At 34.3% G+C, this 23,622-nt stretch overlaps 1 long non-coding RNA gene across 1 annotated transcript; it reads left to right on the plus strand.

Annotated features, from left to right (window-relative positions):
- The first annotated feature begins 1,389 nt into the window (after window positions 1-1,389).
- LOC145163122 (uncharacterized) lies at window positions 1,390-2,053 on the plus strand. The gene is made up of 2 exons (XR_013739585.1): window positions 1,390-1,493; window positions 1,896-2,053. It is a non-coding gene; the product is annotated as an uncharacterized LOC145163122 (long non-coding RNA).
- The last annotated feature ends 21,569 nt before the right edge of the window (window positions 2,054-23,622 follow it).

Genomic DNA, 23,622 nt, shown 5'->3' on the forward strand with positions numbered 1-23,622 from the left:
ACACTCGAAGACATGCTGAGAGCTTGTGTGATTGACTTTGGAGGTAGTTGGGATACTTATCTTCCATTAGCAGAATTCTCATATAACAATAGTTATCATGCAAGCATTGGCATGCCTCCTTATGAAATGTTATATGGAAGAAAGTGTAGGACACCTATTTGTTGGGGTGAAGTGGGACAAAGAGTACTCGGTAGTACTGAGATAGTTCAAAAGACAACAGAGAATATTCAGATGGTCAGGGAAAGACTGAAGACAGCTCAAAGCCGCCAAAAGAGTTATGCAGATAAGAGACGATCCGACTTAGAATTTCAAGTTGGAGATTTTGTATTACTAAAAGTGTCACCATGGAAGGGAATCATCCGATTCAGGAAAAGAGGAAAATTGGGACCTAGATTCATTGGTCCATATAAAGTTATTGCACGAGTTGGGAAGGTAGCATATCACTTAGAGCTACCAGAACAATTAAATCAGATACACAACACATTTCATGTGTCGCAATTAAGAAAGTGTATGGCAGAAGAAACCTATATTGTGCCACTTGACGATATTCAGGTAGATAACAGACTTAACTACATTGAAAAGCCTGTTGCCATTATAGATCGAAAAATAAAGACATTACGCAACAAGGAAATAGTAATTGTTAAAGTACAATGGCAGCACCGACGTGGAACAGAATGGACTTGGGAACCAGAAGATGAAATGAAAAAGAATTATCCCGAGTTCTTTTTATAAGGATTTCGAGGACGAAATCATTCCAAGTAGGGGAGAATTGTAACGCCCCGTTTTCATTTATAAATAAATAAATAAAGATAAGTATTTATGTCAAAAATGTTTATAAAATTATCATAAGTTATATATAAATATATAGTAGTAAATTTGGTGTTACAAATAATCAAAAATGTGTATAAAAGTTTTAATGGTTATATGGTTTAAAAAGTTATAATTACATTTAAATATGAAAGTAAAAATATATTTATTTTTAGCTAAAGTGATCTAAATGAAAGTTGTAGTACTCGGAAATACCTACGCATGAAAAAAAAATACGTCGAAAACGGAGCTCGTATGAAGAAGTTATGAATTTTTGAAGTTTGAACAAAAATCTCGAAATGAAATCCGGCAGCCGACCACCGGCCGTAAAAGTGGCGAGTGGCGGCGCGTGGCGGCGAGTGGCGGCGAGTGGCTGGTGCCATTGGAAAGCTGACTCGATTTCCTTCAAGATGGAGTCGAGTCCAATAGTTCTAGGTGCGGTATTGAGTGCTAGAATTAGGCCAAAAGTAAAAGAAATCATAAAAAAATAATAATAATGGAGAAATTAGGTCATGAATAAAATAATCAACATTTTTACCTATAAATAGAGAGGTAATTTTCCTTCATTTGGGAAAGAACAACAAGTGTAAATTATAGTCTTGATAATCGAGAAGATAAATCCCGAGAGGCTGTTAAGTGAATAAACTCGAGAAAACAAACGTTCGTGTTGCTGTTCTGCGACTAAGGTGAGTTTTACTATTCTATATGTGATACTCATGTATGTAGTTATTATAAAACAAGTTCATGTGAAGATATTATGATAAATAATATTTACCATTATTTACTATTGACGGTAATTATGTGTAAACATGTTATATGTGTAATTTTTACTGTTGACGGTAAAAATGTTATGCTATATATTATATACTAGTAAATGTTATTACTATGATTATTATATGACATACATGATTAACTATTGTAGTTAAACAGTAGATGTTTCAGGATTACTGTAGTAAAACAGTAAATATTTCAGAATTACTGTAGTAAAAGAGTAAATATTTTTATAATGATTATATGCATGTGGTAAAATGTATAGATTGTGAACTCACTAAGCGTTGGCTTATCAGATACTATTAACATTTTTACAGGACCCTCTGGGGTAAACAAGGGGAAGAATCCAGCTTGACTATCGTGGCAACCGCATTACTCTTGAAAATTATGGATAAAAGTCTTCCGCTGTTTATTTCAATAAATCATGTTTTATGTAATAAAGTTTAAACCTGGATTTATTTGTGTTTATTTAAAACTCTTTAAATGTCATTATATTATAAATGAAGTTTTATTAATATTCAAATGGGGACCAAATCAGATATTTTATTACTGTAGTAAATATTTATTTACCGCAGAAAAAAAAAAAAAAAAGGGTGTTACAGCATCATTGGAATAGTGTGTCACACCCCCAGCTGGCGGCAGAAGCACTGGGCGGTGTAACGTAATTCCTTGTATCATAGTTATCAAATATATATTAAACAATACAAAAGAATTATTGTAAACTACATACCTTTATTGATAATAGAAAGTTATATTATTTCATCTTATCAAGTTCCTTAAAACACATGCGTTTTCAAAATACGTCAACATAAAGTTGGTGTGTCCACATGTTTTGACTCTGAGTAAAGATAATACGTTTTCCCAAGTTTGAAAAATATATAATATAATTTGAAGATATCATTTTGACTCATACTTGTTTCAAACATATAGCATATATATCCTAGGTATAATGGTTTACTTACCAAATCAAATGTATACCTATAAGTCTCATACCCTATGAATATAAGTGTTTGTAATTCCATACAAACGTAGCTTACTACGTATAAATCTTATTTCAATTCTATATGAGTAAAAACGGCTACATATAAATAGTATTTCAATTCTATACGAGTAAAAATGGCTACGTATCAATCTTATTTCAATTCTATACGAGTAAAATGATGGGTTTTGAGCATTCTAACACTCCTAAGTGTACATGCAACCCTAAATACCTTGGATCTATGTTTTCTCTATTATACATGCAATTATGAACTTTTCAAGGTATTACCCTATCTAGCATACAATACTTGATACTTGGGTAATCAAATGGATAGAATACATACCTTTGTTTGATGTAGCTTGTCTCCATGAAGCTTGAGTGCCTAGTGCCCTAAGTGTGACACCTCAAATGGTTCACACAACACCAAATGCACATGGAATGACTTAAGAGAAATGAAACACTCCTTGAAATCGTCTAACCCTCATATTCACACATTAGTGCACGATTTCTTGAGCCATGGGATTCTTTTATATGGTGGCTATTAGGGTTACACCATGTTACTCATAACTTTACCCATTCCTTATGCTCCATGGATTTTAACCTCCATGGAGTATCCATGGGTCACCCCATGGACTTAGTCCAACATAAGGAATCTTGGATCATAAGCCCACATATATAAGAATGAATGATTTACACAATCAACCCATATATTTATTTAGTCTCCTTTTGATCACTTAATTAATTCCAAATTAATTCTTGATCAATACTAATTAAATAACCTTATTAATATATTAGAACCTATAATATATTAACCAACCTTAAGTGTTATTTCTCTCATTATAGTCTATCCAAATGCATGATGCCATGTAACCCAAATGGACCATGCCGGGTCGGGTCAAGTCTTACCAATTATAGTTATGGACTTAGACATTAATCCAACAGTTTCTCACTTGGATAAGTCTAAAACTATTATTGCGTATAACTTCAGGAACCGATCAGGAATCGTAGCTCTCAAAAGCTTCTGTCGAACTCTGACCTTGTCGGTGAACTCTGACCTTTGTCAATGACTTTTCCATTAGATAATAGATCATATATTCCTCCATTCTAGATATCATATGGATTGAGACATGGATTATCAATCATTCTCTCTGTCCATTTGTTGTTTCCCGATTTCCGATTCATGATGACTGATTGATTGAACAAATCAAATCAGTCCTGGCTTGGCTAAGCACTCACATGTATCATCTTTAAATCATCGAGGGGCCCACATATATCGCTTTTATCCCGAAGGTAAAAGGAATGGATAAACTTCGACTCATATGGATTGTTCTACTACTTGTTGAATCATACACAAAGGCATGTTTTATAACATCGAGTTACCGAATGCATTTTTGTGCAATCAATATACAACCAACTCATAGTAACAACTCATATCTCTAGGTTTGAAGAATATAAGATATTATCGTCTCATGATCACTCGTGATAAAATCCATGAAGTGATTCAAATGAGCGCGGGTTGAATCCAATACTCAGAACTTATGAGCACTCATGAGTGTTGTAGCACCACTTTGTCCGCCAACTTGGACCTCTACAAGCCAACCCATGACAGTCTTGATTCATATCTACTTCCAACATACGACCGACTGTGGATAGTTTGAATAACTTAATCATTCAGGAAGAGCGACTTTGTTATTCTGGAAGTCAAAACATGCAAAGAGAAACACAAGAATAAATGAATCAAATATGGTATGAAACCCTATGAATATAAATAAACACTTTTACTTATCAACATACTGATTACTTATTAGTCATTGTTTCGGTTTTATCAACTTTATACTTGAATTAAAAACACTAGTTGTCCCATGCTCCAAGCATGTACACTATGTTTTTTCTTAAACAATAGCTTTGCCATACACCAAGTATGAACTCTATGTTTGTCTATGATCCTTACGTTGTGAACTATATCGATTGAACACACTTTCAATGATTCTCTTTTCACACTCCCAAATCCTTATCAAAAAATGTAAGAATTCCAAATTCCTATCATTTATCGAAATTTGTTTAGATTTTAAACTTATATGCACTGACCTCTTGTAATGAATATGTACAAAGTCACAAAGACTTGTCAACAGTCATTATAAGGTATTCCAATGGAGATCAACTCCATGGAAACTAAGTCTCATATTCAAAGTACATTGCTTTGAACATGCTTCTTGCATTAAGTTTTCTAATCTTACACAGATAACTTCCACCCATGGAGACAACTCCATATTCTCATTTTGACTATCACTTCTGAATAGGAGATGCCTCTTTTCAGAATATGTCAATATGGTCCTTCCAAAATTAGCACTATACTTCCAACTGTCCCTGAGCAACCAATCTTTGGTAAACCTCAGATTGTCCTTGACAATTGCTTAATCATCTTAGTCATATCCAATTCTAGACCTTTTCCCTTCTTAATGCCTCTGGGCATTTGGAAAAATTTAGAAATGACAAATATTATAGCACATGCAATCGATCCTGTACCCAAAGCAAATGGTACACGATTCATGATGTCTCACATAAAGACATGATTCTAGACCAGTCTTTTGCTACAATATTTTATTTGCCATGTTTTCAAAATTTGACTATGAAGAGGGATGCGGTAATCATAATCGAATTTTGTTTTCTATAATTAACATTGCTAACTTGCAACACTAACAATAATTATCATGCTCCCACTAACATGATGATTATTAGCATAACACTTATGCTCCCACTAGCTTTGACATGTACTAAAAAATCAGTTGGACTTCTAGAAATCAATACTTTATTGACTTTCTTACCAAAGTTCAGATTTCTGATACCAGATGCTTTGATAAAACTTTATCAAAATCATACACCTTACCTTAGATAGCATGCATGTGTGTCTAAAAAATTTCAGAACTATGAAAAGGGAAGTCGTAATCATAGTCTCAATTGTTTAGACCTTTTGACATCTGCTTCAAATCTACTTGGTGGAAGTGTTTCCCCACCATCATTTTCATGAATCGGAGAGAAACCTTATGACCCTTAGATTTTATGGTGTATGTGTTCTTATCCATGTGAATCGTCAAAACCATAGTCACAAGACAAGGATAATGACAAATCCAAACACATATGGACTGAACTCAATCTTAACTTCTTGCCACCTGGCAGTACAAGGCCTGCCATTGCTTCCAAGTTGTTATGAAACCAGATGAGAACTCTAAGAACTCATATGCAAAACCAACTTTAACTGGAATGGGCACAGAAATAGAAGTATGTCAACACAATAGGTTATAAACCTCAAGTCGTGTGCTAGTGAAGAACCTCAGGTTTTACTCTTGATTAGTTCTTGAGACTTTCAAGACCTTTAAGACTCCCACTGTCCTCTTGACATATAAGACTCTCTTGTCAAATATTCAAGGGATAGTGCGGATTCTATATCAAGACATAAACTTCACACAATTGGACTTAGTTGGTCTTTGTTTAATCCAAAACATCACAACTTACCAACTTCAAATGTACAAGAGTAGAACACTTTTACTCTTACATTTGACAAGTGTTATAAACCTTTCTTTAAGATATGTCACTTAATTTATAGTCTTGGAGTATGACTCTAAGACTTGTTTTGAAACGAAGTATGACTTATCTTCTTGATTTAACCATTTCAACAATTCATGACTCCTCTTCTTAGTCATAAGAATACACTAAGATGTCCTTAGAAGACCAATTGTGATGTGGTTCTTAAATCATTAAGATGATCACAAAACATGATACTAAAGTACTCTCCCATCTTTTCAGATTTGAGAAAACTTTTATCTTTCTGCCTAATTTGATTCTTCTCATTCGTTCTGCCATACATTGAGACTTTTCCAAAGTTTCAGAATTATACTTAATCTTGTAAGTATAACCATATTTACTAAACTTTAGTAAATCATGACGAATAGTCTTATCGGTCTTTGTGGTGGACTTGACCAGTGCACAAGAATGTGTACTCGATCCCTTTAGTCCTTTACTATTCACATATCCATGTAAACAAGTCTTAATTTTTCCAATGCTTGAAAGTTCACATTCATCATACTATTCAACTTGCATGATTCCAAGTTTCTATCCAACTGAAGCCTTGGGAATGAGAATATTTCCTTATTTGGTAAATTATGTCACTACCACAAACGAAAGAATCAAGTCCATTTTTTTTCTAAATATTGCTATTAATGGAATCATATAAACAACCATTTTTCACAAATGCCACTTGTAAGGATATTTTAAAATAAATATAAAATTAAAACCTTTTTATTTTATTTCAAAACGTTGCGGAAAAAACTTATCCTTACACTGCAAATGCATATGAAAAACTTGTTGTTATCTATTCCTAAGCAATATATCATCACTCCTAAGTAACAGCTTCAAAAATTCTGATCACTGAACCATGCTATTGAAATCCATCTTCGCGATCAGAATCAGCATATACTTCCTTTAAGTTTCTTCAGTTTTCTTTGATTCTTAAAACATCAACATGTGACCCAGTCACATCATGTAATAAGAATCTCAAAATAGAAATTTAACAGAATTAGATAGTGGACTTTTACCTAAAGTAGAGTCAAACTTCTTGACTTGATCAACCTTATGATCTTTCAGGTAAATAGGCAGCTTCGCAATCAATGCCCCTTCCTTTGGCAAGATAAACATATGGACACTTTGGTAATGGGACTATCTCAGACTTAGCCTTTCTCTTTACCATTTGGTCAACCGGGTTGACTATGGCCAATCGCTTTCCATTGGGAAGAGAATGCTTTTTCTGGGTATCCAACGTTACCATTGTCAATGTCCATTGAGAAGTTGATCTCCTAATCAGATTTGCTCTGCCAGTGCTCCAAATCATTACTGATTAAGCACCCCAAAGCAAATAGATAAGATCATTCTGGGTCATGTCATAGTCCTTCACATGGTAGTTCATAAGGAACTTACTATGTGACTTAGAAAGTGTTTGAGCATCCAACTTTCTCAAGACTTTGACACCCAACTCTCCCGGCTTGTCAATATGTGACTTCATCTCCAAGATGTGATCACGCATAGACCTTGCTTGCCAATAGGGCTTGAGTGACCTTGAACTTGTGGGTTTGGGAGAATAATTGGAGGAGGTGGAGGAAGTAAAGTTCGAAGAGATTTGGGAAGATCATAGATGTCTGAACTAGACATCTTTTGGGAGATATTCAAGATAGTTGATCTAAAGTCCTTAATATAACACCCAATATGAAATATTAAGGCTAGGATCCAACAACCTATTTATAACTGGAAAAGGGATGCCGTAATCCGAGTTATAAAATAGTTGAAGGTAGGTAAATGACGATTTACCAATTTCCACCATGAAAAACGAAATAATGTAATTAGGTTTTTAATTGGATTTGAAACTCCTAGATCTTTTGAGATTCATTGAACTTTTCAATGGCATGTTTCAATCTCGAGTGTGCCCTTCAGGTTTTGTGACTGGGATGCCGAGGATCACAAAACAAGGTGTGAAGTAACCATGCAAATATACTTGGAACCCTTAATATTTACCCCTCAATCGATGTGCCGGTTAACCACACGAGCTCCACCGATACTATGATAAATATTAAGTTACCCTTTGCCTACTTTGTTAAATCCAGGTTAGTGTGCCGGTTAACCACAAACGCTCCACTAACGGTTTAAACAAAGTGTAAAGTGTAATTTCATGGATTAGCACCTTATTAACATTTTCCTAAGTAACTAAGATTGGGTATTAATAAGAGTTTAGTTACTTAGTATTTATCATTAATACTTTTAATGAAAGGAAATATTATAGTCCTTGTCCTACCCGTTCGACTAACGACCCTCCACCAATCAAGGAAGCGGTGGGTGAGAGTGGACACCCATTAAACTGCCATTTTATAGGCAGTAACCTTATACCCCCCTTATAGACCGGCTTCGTGAATGAGGCCTACTAACGGTAAGACTGACTTTACTCTTATACACATATATAAATATTATTAACTTATAATATTATAAAGTATAAGGGTTGAATTTTAACTTTTAAAATTCTAAGGGCTAACTTGGAATTAAAGTATTCATAAGTGAAAACGTTTTCAAATTCCAAAACTTGAGGGCAAGTTTTGAAACAATTCAAAACTAATTAATTCCATAACTTATGAGTTTAAAGTAGTTTTAATAAAAAAAAAACTCTTCAAGTTCCATAACTTGAGGACAAGTTATGGAAGACTTTAAACTAATTAATAAAAAAAATAACTTTTTTTATTGTAACTTATGGAACTAATTAAGGTTACACCTTTTTTTTTAATTTAATGAAGAGACTCTTGAACCTCCATAACTTGTGGACAAGTTATGGAGTCATAAAACCATTTAATTAGAACTAGACTCTTCATTTTGTAACCTTTGCCAACTTTTATGAGTTTTATGATTCTTAAATGTGACTTTTCATATAACTTGAGGACAAGTTACAAAAACACACTTTGGAATCAACTCTTAGATTAAAATGGATTGAAAACAACTATTTCACACAACTTTTCTATTAATCTAAGAACCTCATAAGAACAAGATAATTCAAATCATCAATCTTCAAGAAATTAGCATGAACATACAAACTAATACAAATCTTCAAATTATGACAATTATCTTAGAAATTGGATTAGCATGAACTTTACCACATCAAAAACAAGTTTATAAGTCCAAAAAGATCTTAGGGTAATGTTCCTAGTCCAATTCCAGCCAAAACAATCGAATATATGCATCCAACTCGATTTTTCAGCTACTTTTCCAAGTATAACAAGAAAACAAGCCTAGTCTCTGATACCACAGTTGGGTTATGAGCATTCTAACACTCTTAAGTGTACATGCAACCCTAAATACCTTGGATCTATGTTTTCTCTATTATACATGTAATTATGAACTTTCCAAGGTATTACCCTATCTAGCATACAATACTTGATACTTGGGTAATCAAATGGATAGAATACATACCTTTGTTTGATGTAGCTTGTCTCCATGAAGCTTGAGTGCCTAGTGCCCCAAGTGTGACACCTCAAATGGTTCACACAACACCAAATGCACATGGAATGACTTGAGAGAAATGGAACACTCCTTGAAATCGTCTAGCCCTCATATTCACACATTAGTGCACGATTTTTGAGCCATGGGATTCTTTTATATGGTGGCTATTAGGGTTACACCATGTAACTCATAACTTTAGCCATTCCTTATGCTCCACGGATTTTAACCTCCATGGAGTATCCATGGGTCACCCCATGTACTTAGTCCAACATAAGGAATCTTGGATCACAAGCCAACATATATAAGAATGAATGATTTAAACAATCAACCCATATATTTAATTAGTCTCCTTTTGATCAGTTAATTAATTCCAAATTAATTCTTGATCAATACTAATTAAATAACCTTATTAATATATTAGAACCTATAATATATTAACCAACCTTAAGTGTTATTTCTCTCATTATAGTCTATCCAAATGCATGATGCCATGCAACCCAAACGGACCATGCCGGGTCGGGTCAAGTCTTACCAGTTATAGTTATGGACTTAGACATTAATCCAACATAAAAACAGCTACGTATAAATCTTATTTCATTTCTATACGAGTATGTAGTATAGGTATAGTTGTCTACTTAATGACTAAGTAGTATACCTACAAGTTCCTTGTACTTAGAGTATAAGTGTTTGGGAAACTTATACTTAACATTCACACTTGTATATCGAAAAAGTATAATGCTACTAACATTTTGCTACCATGAGTTCGTACGCTTCAATTCAAACCTCTGCTTGATGCTACAAGTTTTGAATCTTAAGATAAGTTCAACACGCTTCATCAACGTCGAAACAATAAACAAATAAAAGGACTTTCTTCACTCGCTTAAGTTTGGTTGTAGCTAGCAACCACGAGTGGGGTTGTCAACCTGTATCTTATTCATACACGACTTCCTCGCTCGCACCGGATTAACGGTTACAAGTCAGAGTATTTTCCCTAAGATTTCTAATCTTAGTTGATGAATACAATAGCTCATGTAGACTTGTCGAGTTCCGTTAGTTCTAGTAGTAAAAGCATATTCGTGTCTAAAACCCTAAGTTATTAGACTATGCTTTAAGCATTACTCCTAATATTTATAATACTTAGGAAGTACAACTATAATTTGAGTTAAAACCAGGTTTTATCTTGACATAAAACCAACAATAGCAACATACTTAACAAGTATATATAGAACTCCTGAATATACCTTCAGGGTTATATTAATAACATAATAGGTTTTATCTTGACATATATAGAACTTACGAGTATAACTCTGAAACTATATTGCACACTATATATATATATATATATATATATATATATATATATATATATATATATATAACTCCCAAGAATAACTCAGGGTCTACATTAGTATAATATCATGCTAACAAGTTTACAATAGTTGTATGTTTTGAAAATATCATATTCAAAACAACTATATCCCGGTTAATATAACTATCTATGTTGATACAAATATACTATCCTATAGACATAATATTAACTTAAATACAATATTTAGAAGGCGTTTTCTCCCTAAAGCATTAGAAAGTGGGGTCGTGAAACTCACCCTAGTAGCGTGATTTTATGTAATCTAACTAGAAACGGTCAGCAGTTCGAGATCATCGGGCTCAGGATGCGAAATGGCCTCAACAAATGAGAGAGAAGGAAGAGATTTGGGTGTATTGTGACAACCGTCAAATTTCAAGTCGGTTCTAGATTTGACTAAACTTAGTTGCACATATAGGCACAACACATACTAGACTTAGTAACTGGAAGCTAAGTTATAACCTACTAGAAACTTGGAAACAAGTAGGATCGAAGGATAGTGTACTTAGATTTCACATTGGTATGTGAATTCTACAACTACTTAACTGTAGAGACTATCCATATTCGGGTCACTCTTTGACTTGAACACCTTTTCATGAATCATATACACACATCATGCACTTGACTTAAAAGTAGAAATTAGGTCAAAGTCTCATAGAAACTTAAATCAAAGTTGAAAACTAGGACTAGTATACCCGATTCCTCAATTTCGCTTGAATCTTGAAACCACTACATAGAATGCCAATAAATCGATAAAAATAAATTACAAACATTAGTTTTAACTAGAAAAGAGTTAGGAAACTCTAACATAAATTAAAATCTCAAATAATTCAATTTATTTTGATATCCAAGTATTTATTAAATCTCAAGACCCTAAAAGCCCTAAAAAAACTCAAATTTATAAACTCTAAAACCTAAAAATCCATAAAATTTGGTATGCACTTTATAATATCAATTTAAAATATCTCAAATTAGTAAAATATAACCAAGGATAAATAAAATTTAAGTCATTAGTATTTAACCTTATTTTCTAAGCCAAAAATCAAGGTTTTGTGAATGAAAATTATGATAAGGTGCATACTTTATAAAAACTCGATATTTTTATAAAATAAAGTTATCTTTTATAAAAATTAAAAGAGGGAGACCCTCTCTCCATTCAAAAATTGGATTCCTCTCTCTCTCCTCTCTCTCCTCTTCCCATCACACTCAATCAATTCCCCTCCACACTCTATTTCTCCATACTTCATTTTCTCTCTCACACTCCCTCACTTCATTTTCTTTCTATTCTCTCTTCCTCTCTTCATCAACCACGAAATTTTCCAGAAAATGGGTCATAGGACACACCTTTAACTCTAACTCTTAATCATCTTGAGGTGTTCTTGAAGGTAAAATCGATTTCTACTTCACCATTCCTTCAAGTTTTACTTGTTTTTCATGGATTTTCTCCATCTTCTACTCCATTCTATTGTGAAATCATGAACACTTGCACCTAATCACGGTTTTGATGATGATGGTGGCAGGATTTCATCCAAAAAAAACATGCATGCTGTAGATGGTGAAGTCCCATGACCTAAACCTAAGTCAAAATCAAGGAAATGCACTTTTCTACATGTTTTGGTGGAAAAACACCACATGCATCCAAAGTTTTCTTTCAAAAACGAATTTTGAACATTTCAAACTCATGAATGGTCTTCAAACCAACGTGCATGTGATGATCTTCAAACTTAGATGCTAGATGATCAAAGTTTGTTGTTAAAAGCTTTCAAATATGTTCATAAATGATTTATTGTCAAATAAATACCTAAAACTCTTTTCTGATCAAATCAGATTTTTTCAAGAATCCCACTAATAAAATAAGATTATCTATAAATTTTCAGAAAATATTTCATTTTTCTCGAATTATTACAATTATTGAAATAAAATAGGGCAATAAATCATATAAAATACTTTCTGAGCTTTATAAATCCTAGATAAATCTATGGACGACCCCTATGGTAAATAATAACCTCTCATTAAGCACATGTAGTCTTTGATTGCCAATAGGGATTGAGTGACTTATAACTTTTCAAGTCTTGAAACTTGTGGGATAGGGAGAATTATTGGAGGAGGTGGAGGAAGTGAAACATGATTTCCAGTCCCATTAATGCACATCAAAGGGATTAATCTTTCACCTTGATTGCTATGTGGGATATCATCTTCAAATAGGAAAGCTTGTTCCTAAAGATTTGGGAAGACCATAGTTGTCTTAACTAGACATCTATAATGGGAGAAATTAAAGTTTAGTTGATTTAAAGTCCTTAATATAACACCCAATATGAAACATTAAGGCTAGGATCCAACAACCTATTTATATCTGGAAGATGGATGCCGTAATCCAAGCTATAAAATAGTTGAAGGTAGGTAAATGACGATTACCAATTTCCACCATGAAAACAAAATATAATTAAGTTTTAATTGGATTTGAAACTCCTAGATCTTTTGAGATACATTGAACTTTCAATGGCATGTTTGAATCTCGATTGTGCCCTCTCAAGTTTGTGACTGGGATGCCGAGGATCACAAACAAGGTGTGAATAACCATGAAAATTGACTTGGTACCCTTAACTTTATCACCTAATTGATGTACCGGTTAACCACACACGCTCCACCAATCTATGATAAACTTAAGTTACCCTTCGCCACACATTGCCAGTCCCATGTTAGTGTGTCGGTTAACCACACACGCTCCACTAACGACTTAACAAAGGTGCAAAGTGTAATTTTAGGGGTTTGCACCGTTTCACATTTTCCTAAGTAACTAATATTAGGAATTTATAAGTGTTTAGTTACTTACTATTTATCATTATACTTTTAATGAAGGGAGAATTATAGTCCTTATCCTACCCGTTTGGCTAACAACCCTCCATCAGTCAAGGAAGCGGTGGGTGAGAGTGGACACCCATTAAACTGTCAATCTTATAGGCAGTAACCTTATACCCCCCTTATAGACCAACTTCGTGAATGAGGCCTACTAACGGTAAGATTGACTTTACTCTTATACATATATATAAGTATTAACTTTTAATATTATAATAGTATAAGGGTGTATTATACACATTTAAAATACTTGGTGGTTTAATCTTATTAATTAAACTATACTGTTAATTTAATTAAAATTAAACCATGTCATTATGGAATTATTAACTCTTTTAATTAAACACTTTAATTAATTTAATTAAGTCGATAAAGTTTGAATTTTAATTTTTAAAATTCTAGGGTTTGGAATTAAAGCATTAATGTGTGTGAGACTTTACAAATTCCAAAACTTGAGGGCAAGTTTTGAAACTATTCAAAACCTTTCATTTTCATAACATATGAGTTTAATGTAGGTTTTTAAAACTTTTAATGATGAGACTCTTGAACATCCATAAATTGAGGACAAGTTATGGAGTTCATAAAACTATTTATGAAGAAAAGACTCTTCAAGTTTCTTAAACTATGGTTTTAATAACCTTTTTAATGTGACTTTTCATATAACTTGAGGACAAGTTACAAAAACACATATTATGAATAACTTTTAGATAAATTTGGATTGAAAACAACTATCACAAACATGTCTAGCAATATTCATAATCTTGATTAAACTCATATGAACAAGACAATTCAAATCAAACAATTTTTCATGTAATTAGCCTAATCATTAAACTAATACAAAACATGAAACTTTAGACAATTATATTTTGAATTGGATTAGAATGATCATTACCACATCAAAAACAAGTTTTATAAGTCCAAAACAGTTTAAGGTAATGATTCTAGACCAATTCCAGCCTTAAAAGTCGAAAATATATTGTCAGGCTCTTCTACTCGCCGAGTGTATGAACCTACTCGACGAGTAGGATGAATTTCTTCATGGATTCGGCGAGTCCATCAGTGGACGCGGCGAGTCCAATGCCCAGGATGCCCAGGATGCGTAGGCTTTGATACCGCTGTTGGGTTTTTAGCATTCTAACACACCTAAGGTGTTCATGAAACCCTAAATACCTTGGATCTATGTTTTCACTAATTATACATGCAATGGTGTTTCCAAGGTATTAAACCTATGACTAGCATACAATTGACATATACCACACAAGAATCTAGTTAGGATAACACACCTTATAGTGGAGATTGAAGTCTTGATGTGTATAGCCTTAAGAGCTTATCCCCAATAGTGTGGAAGCCTCAAATGGAATCACAAATCACCATCAACAACTTCGAAGAACTTGAGAGAATATGGAGCTCACTAAAATCGGCCAATTTTTGTGAGCCAATGACCCCTTTATATATTATGGATGATTAGGGTTACATCCATGTAAACCCTAATACCCATGACCTTTCATTTACATAGGATCCATGGGTTAAAAGCTCCATGGACTATCCATGGACTTCCATACACTTTTAGCCCATCCTAAATAAACTTTGGCCCATTCCATATATATGTAAGAGTCCATATTTAATTAGCCTCTTTTGATCACTAAATTAATTCCAAATTAATTCTTGATCAATACTGATTAAATAATATGATTTCATATTAATATATTATAAATTATAATATATTAATAAATCATAAATGTCCTTTTCTCATAAGTCTATCTATACAAATTGTTTCGGTGAAGGGCAACCCAAATGGACCATTTCGGGTCGGGTCAAGTCATACCAATTATAGTTATGGACTTAGACACTAATCCAACATTTGGCACCAATATACTTAGCTATATAAAGACCCTTAGCCTTTGAATTTCGACCAAGACATTCCTTTAGAGGCTTAGGGCCGAAATTTCTAATCTTCTCGTCTCTCTGTTCAAGCTTCTTGGTTGTTTTGGTTTGTGTGTGATCCATTAGAAGCACGAAAATTGTGGTGCTTGCTTCCAAGAGTTTTTCAAGAAGGAATTCAAGATTGTTTGCATTAATAGTCTTCAAGGTATGTTTCTTGTTCTTATGAATTATTTTTTCATAGGAAAGTTTTGTAGGATAACAATTCATAATATGTCGCCTATATGTGAAAGGAATAGATCCTATTAGGTTTCATGTTCCCTAATCATTTGCATTCTTTAAATGTTTTTCCTCTTAAAGGATTGTACTTTTAGCCCTAATAAGCCATCACACTTATCCTCCTACTTTTTTTTACGTCGATGCAAACAAAGGAAGGATCACATTTTTTTGTTTGTTTCTTGCTACTAATCGACGCAGACCTTAACATCCCAAATAATCAATTTTTGGCAACCCTTATGTAGATCGTAATCTAAAAACGGGAGTGCAATGTAATCGTTATATTGTTATGTAGGTTATAATTTGAATTTCCCTAATTGGCCCCTCAAATTTCGGCTTCAACCCCTTTCAACCTAACCCTACACACCTTGACAATTTAAGTTTCTTTTTATGACATTTGAGTCCCTCAACCTCAGTTACCCCGGTAAACGAATTATATTTACGCTAATAATTTCATAAATCAATTTACTTAAATTACACACCTTTTTAATATTTATTAATTCTTCTACGTTTTAGTTGTCACACCCCCAAACTGGAACAGTGGGAAAACGTTCGGGGGTACCTATCTACTGGTTTCCTGAGAATACAAGTGATTTTGAACGTGTATAAACATTTAAGTTGGTGAGTTCATAAGTATGTTTTAGAGATAGAAAACTTGTCTTTGTAATTTGAAAATACTAATATGTTTCTACAGAAAATCTAATATTTTCTATAGTAAATGTAATGTAGTCTTGTAAATAGATAAACTATTTAATGAGTGTTCCTTATAATTGTATGTCGTATTAGTGTACCTTGTACTAGAAAATAGTGTACTGTATTTGTATTTGTATGAAAACCTTTGTATGTATGCCTGGATACCACCAGCTGTAGTGTAAAGTAATGTATCGTAGTAGTGTTTGTATGAAAACCTTTGTATGTATGCCTGGATACCACCAGCTGTAGTGTAAAGTAATATATCATAGTAGTGTTTGTATGAAACTTTTTTTTACGTATGCCTGGATACCACCAGCTGTAGTGTAAAGTAATGTATCATAGTAGTGTTTGTATGAAAACCTTTGTATGTATGCCTGGATACCACCTGATGTAGGGTAAAGTACTGTACCATAGTAGTTTTATTAAATACAATAAAACCATTGAAGTGGTGTTAATCCTATAAACATATGTTTTAGTTATACTATTGTGAGTTTAATATAACCATGCTTGATATGACCTAGTGACCTCTACGACGTTCTTTAGGCGTCTGAAACTTATGACACTTGTCACCCCAGGCCTGCCGGCCTAACTATAGCTAGCATTTTAGGTGTGGGATTGTCAGTATCGTATAGATCTATACATAAATCTCATACTCTCCCTCCAGGAGAATCTCGTCATACTATATAGGATTGAGTTCCGTACCCTGATGGGTACAATTGAAGTAGTGCCTTGCAACCCTGTATTAACTAGATTACGTGTAGTGTTGTAGTGTTCTCTTATACTAGAAACTTTATGCATTGCCGTGTAATAATGTACTTTGTAATGTAAAATAATTATACTTAAATAATTATTTTAGTAGTGTATACTTATTTCAATGTATTAGAGTAGTGCTTCCCAAACTATACCAACTATAGTTTGAATAAATGTTCTTGTTCTGTGTTTTGTACTTAGCAAAATAGTGTAGTGATTCCCAAACTATAACAATTATAATTTAACTGTAATGTTTTGTAGTGTACTGCAAATGTTTGCAATTTAATTGTATGAAACTATAACACCATTATGCTCGACATGTTACAAAAGGGTTAAAATATAAGAATATATTTATGAAATGTAGCGAATACTCGGTTTGAATCGATTGTAAAGGTTTTAAAACTCTTTAAAAAGGTTTGTATAAACACGAAGTCCTTGAGTTTTACTTGTATCCCCCTTCTTAAAAACATTAAAAACGTTGAAAATGTAGGGGTATGAACTCACCTCTAGTATGTGTTTGTGTTAGGATAACGGTGCTGTAGAGATGATCCTCGGGTTGACGTACGCGGAATTAATCGTATCCTAATAATAGTTAAGCACATAATTGTATTTAAATGAGCGAAACCATTAATTAATGTGTTAGGAAACACTTATTTTGAGTTAAGAGTGATTACCGAAAGTCGTACAAGTGTGGAAGAGGGGTTTTCAGTTTGTCATTCACCGAAATCCCTTGACCGAAATTAATTTTCGGTATTGGAGAGTTTTCGGCCGAAAATGAGTTCTCGGTCTTAGAGTTTTCGTCTACTTGAAGATTTGAAGGTTGTACTTGGTGTTCTTGGTGAAAATATGATGATTTGAATGTTTTATCTTGAAGGTTTGAATGTTCTTGGATGATCCTTGGGAGCAAAATGAGAGTGTTTTCTAGTGTAAAAGGTGAGAAAATGATTAAGTTTTCGAATGAAAACTTATATACGGTTGAGTTTCAGCCTTAAAAGAGATTTCGGCCGAAAAGGGTTTTGGTGCGAGGGTTTTCGGTATGTGACTTTGTTTCGTTCGCTTGACTTCCCTATACATAATTTCTACGGGTTCTTCCACCAAATTAAGACTCTCGTTTACCTCGATCTCGTCGAGTGGAATCACAAGAGTTTCGTCGGATAGACACTTCTTTAAATTTGACACATGGAAGACAGGATGTACTTTGTTAAGTTCTTGTGGTAGACGGAGTTTGTAAACTACTGGGTCGATTCTAGCGAGGATTTCGAACGGTCCTATGTATCTTGGATTTAGTTGTCCAAGCTTTCCGAAGCGTATCATGCCCTTCCAAGGTGAGACCTTCAACAGAACGCGATCACCAACTTGGAATTCCAAGGGTTTTCGTATCTTGTCTGTGTAGCACTTTTGTCTCTCTCTAGAGGCTTTTAGACGCTCCCAGATTGGAACAATCTTTTCTGTGGTTTCCACAATGATCTCCGGGCCAGTGAGAGTGCTGTTAGGAACTTGGCCTCTAGCTAGTTGTGTGTCTCCTACTTCGGCCCAACACAGAGGGGATCTGCACTTGCGGCCATATAGGTCGTCAAACGGGGCAACCTTGATGCTAGAGTGGTAGCTATTGTTGTATGAAAACTCGACTAGTGGAAAATGGGTATCCTATGCTTTACAAAATTCAATCACACAAGCTCTCAGCATGTCTTCTAGGGTTTGTATAGTTCTCTCACCCTGATCGTCGGTTTGTGGGTGGTAGGTTGTACTCATGTCCAACCTAGTTCCCAGAGATTTCTGTAGCGACTGCTAAAATCTTGAGGTGAATCTACTGTCTCTATCAGATATAATAGAGATTGGCATATGGTGCAGTCATACAATCTCCTAGATGTAAGTTCTGATCAATTTCTCCATCTTGTCCGACTCCTTAATTAGTAGGAAGTGGACAGACTTGGTTAATCTGTCGACCATTACCCAAATGGTATCATGACCGCCCGGGGTCTTAGGCAACTTGGTTATGAAATCCATTGTAATCCGCTCCCATTTCCACTCAGGTATCTTTGGCTGATGAGGTAAACATGAGGGCTTTTGATATTCTACCTTGACTTTGGCACAAGTTAGGCAGTTGCCCACAAAGGTAGCAATCTCGGCTTTCATATTCGGCCACCAATAGAGTTTCTTGAGATCCATATACATTTTATCTGAACCTCGGTGATCGGATTATCATGTCTTGTGGGCTTCATTGATGACAACCTCCCGAAATCCGCCAATCTTCGATGTCCGGGATCCGATTAATGAAGTAACGAACTCCGTCATCCTTGATTTCTAATTTTTTCTCCATTCCTCTTCAGGATTCATCTGCCACATTATCCGACTTCAAGGCTTCTAACTGAGCCTCCTTGATTTGAGTGGACAGATGTGAATGGATTTTCATGGTTAATGCCTTCAGTCTATGACTTGAGTACTCCTTTCGACTAAGGGTATCGGCTACTACATTGGCTTTACCGGGATGATAGAGAATTTCACATTCGTAATCATTGATTAGTTCTACCTATAGTCGTTGTCTCATGTTAAGATCCTTCTTATCCAAGATGTGTTGAATTCTTTTGTGGTCGGTGAAGATAGTGCACTTGGTACCGTAGAGGTAGTGTATCCAGATCTTCATAGCAAATACTACCGCTCCTAACTCCAAATCATGAGTGGTGTAGTTGACCTCGTGTATCTTTAGCTGTTTCGAGGCATAAGCAATAACTTCTCCTCGCTGCATAAGTACACTGCCTAGCCCCTAATTGGATGCATCGCAGTATACAATGAAATCTTCTGTCCCTTCTGGAAGGGACAAGAAAGGTGTGCTACATAGCGCTTGCTTCAGTGTTTGGAACATAGTGTCTTGTTTTTCTCCCCAACTAAAAATTACACCCTTCTGAGTCAGATTAGTAATCGGTTTAGCGATTCTGGAGAAGTTTTGTATGAACCTGCGGTAGTAGCCAACAAGTCCTAAAAATTGACGGATCTCCGAAGGCGTTCTGGGGGCTGACCAGTTCTCGATCACCTTGATTTTCGAAGGGTCCACATCTATTCCTTCTTCGCTGACCACGTGTGACAACTCGAAATTTCTATCTTGTACAACTATTCACTTCAATAGAAGTCAGACTTGTTTCTGCTAACTTTTAGCACTGTTTAGAGTCTGTTTGAGTGTTCTAAGCCTAGTACCTTCAAGAGGTAATTATAGGAAGTATACTCTAGAGTTTAAGATGCAACATTTAAGTCTCAAAACTCCAAGAGTTTGGAGTTTACGGCCATAAAATGGAGTTTACGGCCGTAAACTCTAGGGTATAAATATGACACTTAGTCATTTTAGTCATTTTTACCATTTTCAAGCTTAGAACTCATTCTCTCTCAAGTATCATACAAATTTTCACTAAGATCTTCAACTTTGTATGTGATTCTTTCCTTGATTAGTTGATATACTTCAATATCTAGTGATTGTACATGATTTCATCCATGAAATCTCTTCATTTTGATAGATCTTCAAGCGTTCTTCATTTCACCAAGAACACCAAGAACACACACTAGTGTTCTTGGACTTTAAACACCCTTACAAGCTTCTATATTTTAAGTACTCTTGCCTTAGCTTGTTATATGCTTGAATCACTTAGTTTACACCTAGAAAACATCAAGAAAATAAGATCAACAGGTGTTTACGGCCAAGGCAATCTCCTTGGGCCGTAAACCCTAATTAAGGGGGCAATGTGAGCCCTAATCCCTTCCAAAGCCTTGGAACCAAGTCTATATCACTTCCAACAAAAGTATAGGACCTTAAACATCAAAAGAATCAAGAACAAATGGTGTTAACGGCCAAGGCAATCACCTTGGGCCGTAAACACTAGTTATTGGTGCATATGTGCCACCATTCCTTCCTAAGGCTTCGACATGATCATAGAAGACTTCATTGTGACTTATAAGACCTCATATCAATAATATGTGATTAATAACTACCAAACAAGTGAATTTCTTACTTTTCAAACTGTATTATCAAACAAACTACTTCAAATCATTTTACAAACTCTTTTACATGCTAAATACTTTTATTAAACCCTTTTAAACTTATACTTTGTCAAATGCGTACCTATATAGATATAGTTATATAAGTAGGATTGAAAGGACTTAGGAGTGATAGCTCACCTTACCTCCTGTTCCTCGTTTGGTTGTGGACTTAGGATATCGGTTGTTTGTCCAAAGGTTGTTTGAATCTTAGTTATATATTATGTATATGTATATAGATATAAAAGTTCCTTCATTCAGTTCAATACCTTTAGGTAGCAAAGGTATACAATCATGTTCATTCATACAAACAACATTACTAGTAAACTATAATAGGTATACTTTAGGAAGGTACTAATACTATTACTAGAACAATGAAACATACAAAGAGTCAATTCATACATGAGTCAATACATAGTATTATGAGAAACAAAGAGAACATACTATTATGAGAAACTAAGAGAAAATACATACATACATACTAGACAAAGAGAACATACAATATAGCTAGTACGTACTATACATTATACAAAAGAACATACTATTATGAGAAACAGAGAGAACATACATACATACTAGACAGAGAGAACATACAATACAGCTAGTACATACATTACATATACAAGTATACAATAACATAAATGTGAACCATCGTTCGGGGCATGGCATCACCTGTCATGGCCCAATTTGTAGCCAGAATTCTCCTGGAGGGAGAGCGTGAATTTGCGTATAGATCTATACTAGATTGACTATCCTACACCTTGCTGTTAGCTACAGTGGGACTTGCAAGTCTACGGGTGCCAAATGTCATTTCTTCTGACGTCTTTCATCGTTGTGTTATTAGTTGATAGTATGGTGCAACAATTTCAGATTTAACCTTAATTAACAGCCGGATTAAGGTAGAAAGTAAAGCAGTAGTTACTATAATACAACACTACAGTACTTTATTATTTCCCCATTGCATTCACATTGTGATATTTTCACATAAAAGGTAATGTAAAACTAGATTTTTGGATAATGATAGTTACACATGGGAAAATATACACTCTTACAAGAAACAAACATACATTCCATTTGATGCCTTGGTAAAAGGCTACATTTAGTAGAAAATATAGGATTTTCTAGGAGATACAAACATTTACAAATATTTACAAACATTTACAAACTTATACATCAAGTACATACAAACACTTCCATGCAAACAATGACACTAAAATGCTTATGAACTCACCAACTTTAAAGCTGATAAACTCTTTCAAAATAACTTGTATTCTCAGGTCATCTGTAGACAGGTACCGATGCCAGGTTTTGAGAAGATAGAGCTCGTTGAAGACTCATCTCTTATTTTTTATTTACATTTTTGGTGTCTTATAAACTTCACAGAACACACTTTTATGAAATTATATTATTAATGCAATGGATGATGTTGTTGCTTGTTTACTACTATGCTTTGTTGTGATACTGTACATGACGTCGTCCACCCCTGAACGTTTCCGCCGTTCCGGTTTTGGGGTGTGACAGATTGGTATCAGAGCATTGTTTATAGTGAATCGAGTATATCAACCCATAAAAGATATACAAACTATAAATACAATGGGATTAAAATACTCTGACCAAGAGTTTATACCTTTAAATAATAAAATATTTAACTAAGTATACATACCTGCATTCGTACTAAAATCAGTGTCACTAGGACATAACAAAAGTATTATGATTGTTGAACATCACAAGTAGACTCGGGGATGTATGATCAGTTCTGGGAGTGACATAGCCTGATCAACTATGTTGGTTCGAGAAGTGATTAGCATATGCCCGAGAATGGTTGTAAGATGGCAACAACTCTAAAAACTTACCAATACTACTACAATGAAAACATTAGAACAAAACATAAACTTAAAAATACTATAGGAGTATTTTGTGTTACTATAAATTACTTATGTGCGAACTAAAAAGGTCTTTATCAGTACGTCAACAGTTGCTAAGTGGATATGCTAAGGTTATATGTAACTAGGATTTCATAGACTTAGAATCTATGATCTTTGCTCTACTCCCTGTTCCTTGTTCGGTTGTGGGTTTCAAGTTAGGGTCACCTATTCGAAGGTCTATCCTGTTTTGATTTCATATAACTGGTATGCACTAAACAAGTATTGAAGTAACTGATAAAGATCATCTTATAATTATCTAATTAGCGCGTCTA

This window comes from Lactuca virosa, chromosome 3, assembly GCF_052849685.1.
Source record: "Lactuca virosa cultivar CGN04683 chromosome 3, Lactuca_virosa_CGN04683_v6, whole genome shotgun sequence".
In the NCBI taxonomy this organism is placed as follows: Eukaryota; Viridiplantae; Streptophyta; class Magnoliopsida; order Asterales; family Asteraceae; genus Lactuca; species Lactuca virosa.